This window comes from Pteropus medius, unplaced genomic scaffold (assembly GCF_902729225.1).
Source record: "Pteropus medius unplaced genomic scaffold, Ma_sr-lr_union100, whole genome shotgun sequence".
Lineage (NCBI taxonomy): Eukaryota > Metazoa > Chordata > Mammalia > Chiroptera > Pteropodidae > Pteropus > Pteropus medius.
In genome coordinates this window covers 3,224,318-3,232,496 of record NW_024349803.1, presented here as the reverse complement: position 1 = coordinate 3,232,496, position 8,179 = coordinate 3,224,318, and the positions used below count along the sequence as shown (strand labels likewise).

Sequence of the window (8,179 nt, the reverse complement as noted above, 5' to 3'; positions counted from 1 at the left end):
CAAGTTTATTTAGGAAATGTTGTCCTCTAAGTAAATATGCCATACTTTAAAAAATATATTTGAGGAGCAATTTAAGTAGTATAGGGTTATTTATACTTTAAAAGCTTAGAATATTTCTGCAGTTAAGTTGTCAGGGTCATAATACCTAACTTTTTCTATTTATATATCATTAATTAATAATGTTTTCTATTTCTTGTTGCATATATTTTTATTACATATTTGTGAGAAATAATATGATTATTAAATCATTTAGCTATGCACTTATAGCCAAGAACAATGCTTTTTAACATTTAACAAAATCTATGCTCTTTTGTCTTTCCTTGATCCCATTAATTTGTTATTTCTCTTTTTCATTGGGTCAATGGTTTATCAATTTTGTCCATTTTGTCAGAATGCAAACTACTGTTCTTTTGGCTCATTTCTATTATCATTCTTTTATGTTAAATTTTTTGTTTTATTTTTATTTTCCTACTTTGTTTTGGTTCATTACATTATTCTATTTTAAAGTTCTTTAGGTTCAAAATTAATTCATGGTGTTTCTAGTCTCGTTTTATTATTAATATACACTTAAGGATATAAATTTTCTTCCTAGTATATTTCTTCAGCACCTCATTATTATATGTTGTACTTATATGGTTGCTATTTAAAAAAAAAGAGTTTACTATAGCTTTCTTCTATATACATTAATATTGTATTTTCAATTTTAATTTTCATGTGATTTGTTTTTGTAGAACTCTGTTTTTCCTATTTAATTATATTGAAAATAATTAAATTATTTTTATTGTTATATTATGGTATGAAAATATGATTTCACAGATTTCATGCTATTATATTTTGCATGAAATAAGTTCATTTTTCTATCCCAGTATATGCTTATTTGCATAATTAGAAAGACTCCTTATAATCCCTTCTCTGTGATTCAATACTTTCCATATGTCTGTTAGCTCAACTTTGTTTTCATATGTTTTTTCCACTGTATTGTTTCTCTGCTATTTGTCTACAGATTCTGCCATATTTCTTTAGTCCTGAGATCTTCAGTTATATTTCTATGAATTTCTCCTTGTACTTGGCCAACTTGTACATATGCCTTGATCAAGAACTGGCTTCAAAGGTGTTTCAACCCATGTAGTCATACAGGGTTCTGCCCTCAGAGGAGCCCTGCACTTGGTTTAATGCTCTGCTGTCACCGTCTTGAAATTCTTAATAATTTCTGAATAAAAGGCTCTGCATTTTCATTTTGCAGTGGGCTGCCTCAAATTGTGGAACTGGTCCTGCTTGTTCCTTATATCCTGTGAATTTGCTGAACTTATTTTTTATCTCAAGCCGATTGGAGATGATTTGTTGGATTTTCTAGATAATCCATTCCATCATCTAAATGAGATCCAATTCCAGCCAGACAGCTTGGGAAAGTCCTCTTCCTTTCTAGCTCTTCCCCAACCCCAGGGTGAAATCGCTGCTAAAAGTTCTCTCCTTGCGCCTCTTTCATTTATCGTCAAATATTGTTTTTATTACTTCCAGAGGAACTTGTGGTCAGGTGTCCAACAGATGGTACTCAGCTCAGGCCCCACCAGGGCTTTTGCCTGGAGCAGCAGCGGGAGCACAAGTAAGCTCTGCCTCTAACCTCCCTCCCTCCCACACAGCTGAAGAACTCTCATCTTCCCCGACCTGTTAGCACCAAGAGGATTAGGCTTGCTCTCATGCACTTAGAATTTCAAGCCTATGATCCTTTTATGCCACACTCTCAGGCTTAGCCATACACTCCCATCATCCGGAGGTACAAAATTCACTTTTCTTCACACAGTCCTTCTCTTAAGGAGTGAAGGAGGTAGCTTAACTATCTTGATGCATTCTGGGAAATAGAGCTGCCATAGGGCAGGACAGGGTTAAAACCATCAGAGCATTCCTGAAGATTTGAGTTTGAGACTGGTTTGTCTCTCCCCTGTGGTTTGACCTTAAGCAAGTTACTCACCTTTCTGAGCTTTCTTAGTCCTCCCATTTGTGAAATGGAGAAAATAACAGTAGCTATGTATCAGTTTCAGTGAGGGCTAAGTGAAGTGAGGCATGAGAAGCCCTTGAAATGTTGCCTGGTATATAGGAAGTGCTCACTGCATGCTACACCAAGATGGTGGTTCTGGCTGAACATTCTGAGATGTTGTCTCAGGTGACCTCAGGAAGGGATGTGGGAGGAATTCTCCAGGTCTGTGTGACCCTAGCAAAGGAATAGCTGACCAGGATAACAACTGGGTCCCAATCTGCTGAAAATAATACGTAAATATTGATGTGTCCCCTTAGCTACCCATTCCTCTTGGGCTAGACTGTCAAGGAGGAAGTCCTGGCTTTTTTTTCACCCCCTCGGAATGCATAGTGGCTAAGTTAATAGACTTTGGAACCATACTGGGTTCTGGAAAAGTTACGAACTTTGAAAGTACCTCTCTAGCCTCATCTGTGAAGTGAGAATAGATGTGTCCAGCCTACCCCTCTTCCTGGTCTCACCATGGCATTCCTCCTTTCCTTTTGCTCACTGAAGGAGGCTGTTGGCTCAGAAGAAAAGCATGTTCTATATTGCTTATAGACCCTGATTCCCTCTGCCTCACTCCTCTCTTTCCTCAAATTCAGATAGATTATTTATTTATTTATTTATTTATTTATTTATTTATTTATTTATTTTTAGTGGAGCTGCTGCCACAGGCTGAAATCCACTCACAGACCCCACCTCCAGATCCTAGAGACAGAATCTTAGTGAAATAAATCCATAACTCTCAAAATAGACCCACCCTAGGGCCCCTGTGTACTCATTCCTGAGGGCCTGTGTTCAGGCCTGAATAGGGATGTGAGGCCACTTCTCAAATGCCCTGCTCATTCCAAGATACCCATGTGCTCTGCCCTGTGGCTTGATACAATATGGACTTGGTTCTTGCCTCCTATTCCAATCATCCCAGAAACAAGTTGGTCTCTTGAGCCAGCTGCAGAAGGATCACTCTAATTCTAATGCTTTCTTTCACTTTGATACTTAGAAATAGTCCTATTCCCAGCCCATAAGCCAGCCTCATTTCTCATCCACCTTTCTGGATTGAATAGTTTTTTCCATTGCTGTCTCTGGCGCTGGGCTAACCTCTCTCTTTTCTATGAGATCACTACTTAGAAAGACACAGTTTCTGTCCTCTCATTGTTTTACGTTTCTTTCTCTTCAGAATTATTAGCTCATGATATGCACTAGAGACTAAAATGTTTTATAACATACTGCGTGAGTTAGTGGGGAGTGAAACAACCCTAAGTCAGTGTAACGTACAGGAATCAGTTGTCAACAGTACTACGGAGGGAATGTAGTTTGTATGTTCCAACAAATACTCATATTCTGTGATTGAGCAGACATTATACTCAAAATGAAAATAAGGGGGCCACTGATTGGGGTTCTGGAATTAGGGAACCTGGGAATTTTTACTGTGAAACATTTATTGTACCCTAAACTCACCTTTATGATGACCAGTGAGAAGGGAAGTACATTAAATAGAGACGAGGCTTTGACTTCCTATGTGTGCCAGAGAAATCTTGTGGGTCTGATGACGTTTTGAGAAAATTATTTATCAGCTCAAATTGCTACCTTTTCCATTTATACCTTTCTTTAATGTTTGCAAATGTTGGTCAGCATCCATGCCAGGAGGCAGGTCAGTGTTTTTATCCCTGTGTGACTAAGGAGGAAAATGAAATCCCCAAGGTTTAAAGGATTTGTGTCACTGTCAAGCAATGACCAAATGTCAAGCATTCTGGTCTGTAATCCCAGCCAGAGCATCTCAGGTCTGGGGTCTGATTCACATAGCCAGGCTGCTTCGTAACATCCCAAATTAGACAGAAGGCTTGAATTTCCCTTCAAGTAAGAGTGAGAGTAGACTGTTGGAATGAAGTGTTTACACACCACTGCAGAGAAAGGGCTTATGAAAGACTTAAGATTTAAGCTGTGTGTATAAACGGAAAAGGGAGGCAGAGAGATGGTTAGGATCGTTTTTATGGCTGAAATATCAGTGTAGACTAATATGGTCTTCGTAGGAAGACAGACAGATAAGAGAACATAGAGATGGTTTAACGTGTAAAGTGTTCATGGGGACAATAAGACTGAGTAGGACACTAGAGAATATGGTGATAAAAATTTTATTTTGGATATAACAGTTAAAAACCGCAGGTGCCCATTATAGAACTAGAGATTGAGGGTGATTTAAAATTGCTCCACATACTCTAATTGCATTAACATTGTACTCTACTAGACACTTTGTCCCTAATTGTATTACAAACGCAGTAAGTCCTTAGCATCAGAAAAGTTAACCATGTTAGGAAAAGGGCCATTTTATAACTCACTAAGTGGAGAATCTACCCAGTGAAGAGAACGTCCTGGCATCTTTGGCTCAATGAAAAAGGGAAACCAGGGAACCTAATTTAAAAGGTAGGAAAAATGGACCGATTATGTGAAACACTTAGAAGTCAGTCTATGGGAATATATAACTACAAAGGTATTCAATTTCAAGACATCAAAAGATAAGAGACTTAGACACTCCAATGAGAAATACAAGTGAGTGGAAGAGGGCTGAAACATTTCATTATATCACACCAAAGAGTAATTCCAATAAATAAAGACTATCAAGAAGTGGAAAACAAAATAAATCCCAGTATCTAACTTGACCTTAAAAAAAGTTTTAAAAATCTGTGCTTAAACTCCTAGAATCAGCAGGTCAATGGAGTCATTCATTATGACCTTTGCCTTCAGGCTGCAACTGTCCAGATGATCCCGGTAGATAATTGCCCATCCTGTTCTTAAGGTTCTTGTGAAAAGGAAATTCCAAGGCCCCCTTGGTCATGCATACCAGTGCCTGATGGCAGCACAAGGAAGATTTCCTCTCTCTGGAGCCTAAAATCCCTGTGACCGCAGTTTATCTACTTCTTCTCTTCTTCTGCTAGTCCCAGTTCAGCTCAAGATCTTCTATTTATATGGTCACATGATTTTAAAAGATCATTTAGGGCACCCTCCACATCATCTCTAACTAAGGTTTAATAACACAAAAAGTGTTTGCGTGGGAACTGGTGATGAGGAGGGGAACTTGAATGTTTCTTAGTTTGTGCTCTCTGACTTCCCCGGAATGGCCTTCTGAATGGCCAGCTCCATCGGTTCTTTTAAAACCTAGGTTCACTCCCTTCCTAAGCCTCCTCCTAGGTGTTTCTCTGTTCCGGGACAGATACAGAGCCAAATTATAAAACCACAACACATGGCTCCCAATCTCTCTTCCTTTGCCCTAAGACCCCTCCCTCCCCCTGTGTGTGTGTGTATGTGTGTGTGTGTGTGTGTGTGTTGGTTTTGGAGTCAGGGGTGGCTAGTGTCTTGAGCCTTGTCTTCTACCTTCTGGGTAATTAGATTAACCTGTCTTTTCTCTCTCTCATGTGGCCCCCATATGTCTCTGCCAAAAAAGACATCTGGCTAATTTTTTGCTAATGTGCTTAAGTGGGAGCTGTCTAGGGAAGTGTCCTTTCTCCAGGTAATTTGTACATCTTAACAGCAGCCTTCTGGAGATGTTGTCCTCTTTTGTGTTGTGTATTGCTAATTGTGAGAATTTCTAACTAATTAAGGCAGCGTGCCAAGCTGGAAGGGGTAATGCTTTTGGTCTGGCCAGGTTTTGCTATATTCTACGTCTCAAAGCTAGGTCAGGATTTTTTACTGACCCATGGCAGGGCTGGGATTGCTCCTTTAATTTATTATTTTTAATTACTTTTAAAATTGGAACTAGTCTATGGCTATGCCACCCCGAACACACCCAATTCCATCTGTTCTCGGAAGCGAAGCAGGGTCGGGCCTGGTTAGTACTTCGATAGGAGACCACCTAGGAAGACCAGGTGATATAAGTGTAAAAACAAACAAACAAACAAACTAACAAACAAATAAATAAATGGAACTGTAGTGCATGCAGAATAGAAAATAAACCTCCCTTCTACCCCAAACTCCTAGTCACCTTCTCCTATGGCATAAAATATAGTCTTTTAACCAAGTATAGGTATACTTAACAGATGATAGCTACATGAATAAATTCATTTGTATCAGATAAGAAGAAAAAAAAGGGAAGAAAAATTGGAAGGCATGGAATAAAACATACTCATCATTGCAAAGAAAGAGGTCTAATGAAATAAGAAAGGACTTTATAAGCATATAAGGGGTAAAGATGGATTTTTGAAAAGCTTTATTAATTAAAAAAAAAAGTATTGAGGATCTATTATATGTCAGGTCCTGGGCTGGTATAGAGTTTGAAGGTGAATCCTGTGTGTATCAAACTCCGATATGCTCAATTGTTATGGAGAAGACTCGTTGTACTCTCTTGAGCTCATACTTATACAAGGAAAAGATTCATAAATAAATAATTACAATATAGTATAATGACAGCTGTAGTAGAACTATGTACTAAGGGCTTTAAGAGCCTGTCTTCTGGAGTCAGGAACATCATATCAAAGGAAGAAACATTTTACTTTCTTGAAGGGGGCCTCTAAGTTCTTCCAATGGAGAGAAGGAAACTGGAATTATAAACCTAGTGGACACTGTAAGCAAGCACACAGAAGGTGAGAATGGACAGCCTTTTCAGGGAAACAGATCAGTCTGACTGGCATGTAGGAAGCATATCTGGGTAGGAGATGACGCTGGGGATCAGGTTATGATGGGCCATGTATGTCTGCTAAGGAGAATGAATTTTGTCTTGAAGTGGAATTGTTGGAGACTTTGAGAAGTGATCTCCTCCCTGCCCCAGGACAATTCTGACCGGTGATTCGAGAACTAGATTGAAGTAGAGAGGGACTAGAGTCAGGCAGGATTGGATGGTTACTGGAATAGTCCCAAATGTCATCAGCAAACCCAATGGTAAACCCGGCCACTGTGGTGGAAATGGGTTTGAGAGCCATTTCTAGGCTGATTTACATGATTAACTATGCCTTAATAGTTAACTGGAACAAAGGGTGCAGGGAATTAAGGCTGATGCCAATTTCTTCAGTAAGGCTACTTTGTGGGTAGAGTACCACTAAAATAAATATGGAGTACAGGAGAATAGATGTATGGAACACATATTTGGTGAATTAAACCTAAGGTACATTAGTTTGAGATTTCTGTGGCACAACTGGGCAGAGAATCTCTGCAGGGAAAAGAGTTTCAATGATACAAGGAGAGTAAGCAATGTCAGATATTCCACAAAGGTCAAGAAAGATAAAGACTAAAAAGTTAATTATGATGTCAACCATGACCTTTAGGAGGGCAGTTTCAGTAGAAGAAGAAGAAAATCAGTTACGATAGGCTGATAACTAAAAAAAAATTTTAGGAGGACATGTCTAGAATATATTTATATGTGGAAAGAAAGCAGCCAATAGAAAGAGAAATGGATGAAGACATGTGACTAAGCAAGGCAGGGGAGGTGGAAGAACTGTTCCAGTTCTGCCAGGTTTGCAAAGGAGAGAGGAACTCCAAGGGGCACCACCTGTCTCTTTGCCTGAGGGATTCACTTTCCCCTAGAATCTAATGGCTGCTGCAGTCATCACACTGGCTAGGGATGCAGGCAGATAAGAGGCTCCTTTTTTTTTTTTTTTTCCCCACAGACCGTCCATCCCCTTATCTATAATGGAGCAGCTGAGAGGTGCTATAATTCCCCTAACAGCTTGGGTGAATTACACCACAGAAAGCAACTTTAAACTGACCACACAATGTCTTTATTCTTAGAAGGCACAGGCACAGTCTTAAGGGGTTTCTGATGAAAGCAGCTCCTTTACCTCCTGTCTCCTGGAGGCCCTATTTTCCTCCTCACTGCCCAGAAGCACCATGAAGACCTGAGATACCAGGCCCAAGAAAAGGTGGCCCAGAAGGAGGAAAACATTTCCTCTCTTTGGTCTACGGCTGCCTTCCAAACCCTTGATTCTTGTCTTTGTATGACTGACATTGAGACTGGCCACTCTTTCAGGGAAGACTCCACTCCTACCCCAAGGAGGTTTACAAAACCTTGTGGTCCCCAAAGAAAGAACAATCACATCAGAACAGAAGAGTCTGATAATCATATAAGACATTCATAGATGGTTTCTGATTTTGGATAAGTTTAAGACAGCAGAGGTGATGGGTGAGGTAAGGATCAGTGGGATGTAAGAAAATTTAAAGCAGTTTATTTCTTGATGTATC

The 8,179-nt window shown here is 39.5% G+C and overlaps 1 pseudogene; it reads left to right on the top strand.

The window, feature by feature from the left end:
• The first annotated feature begins 5,767 nt into the window (after positions 1-5,767).
• Positions 5,768-5,886, top strand: LOC120582614 (uncharacterized; annotated as a pseudogene).
• The last annotated feature ends 2,293 nt before the right edge of the window (positions 5,887-8,179 follow it).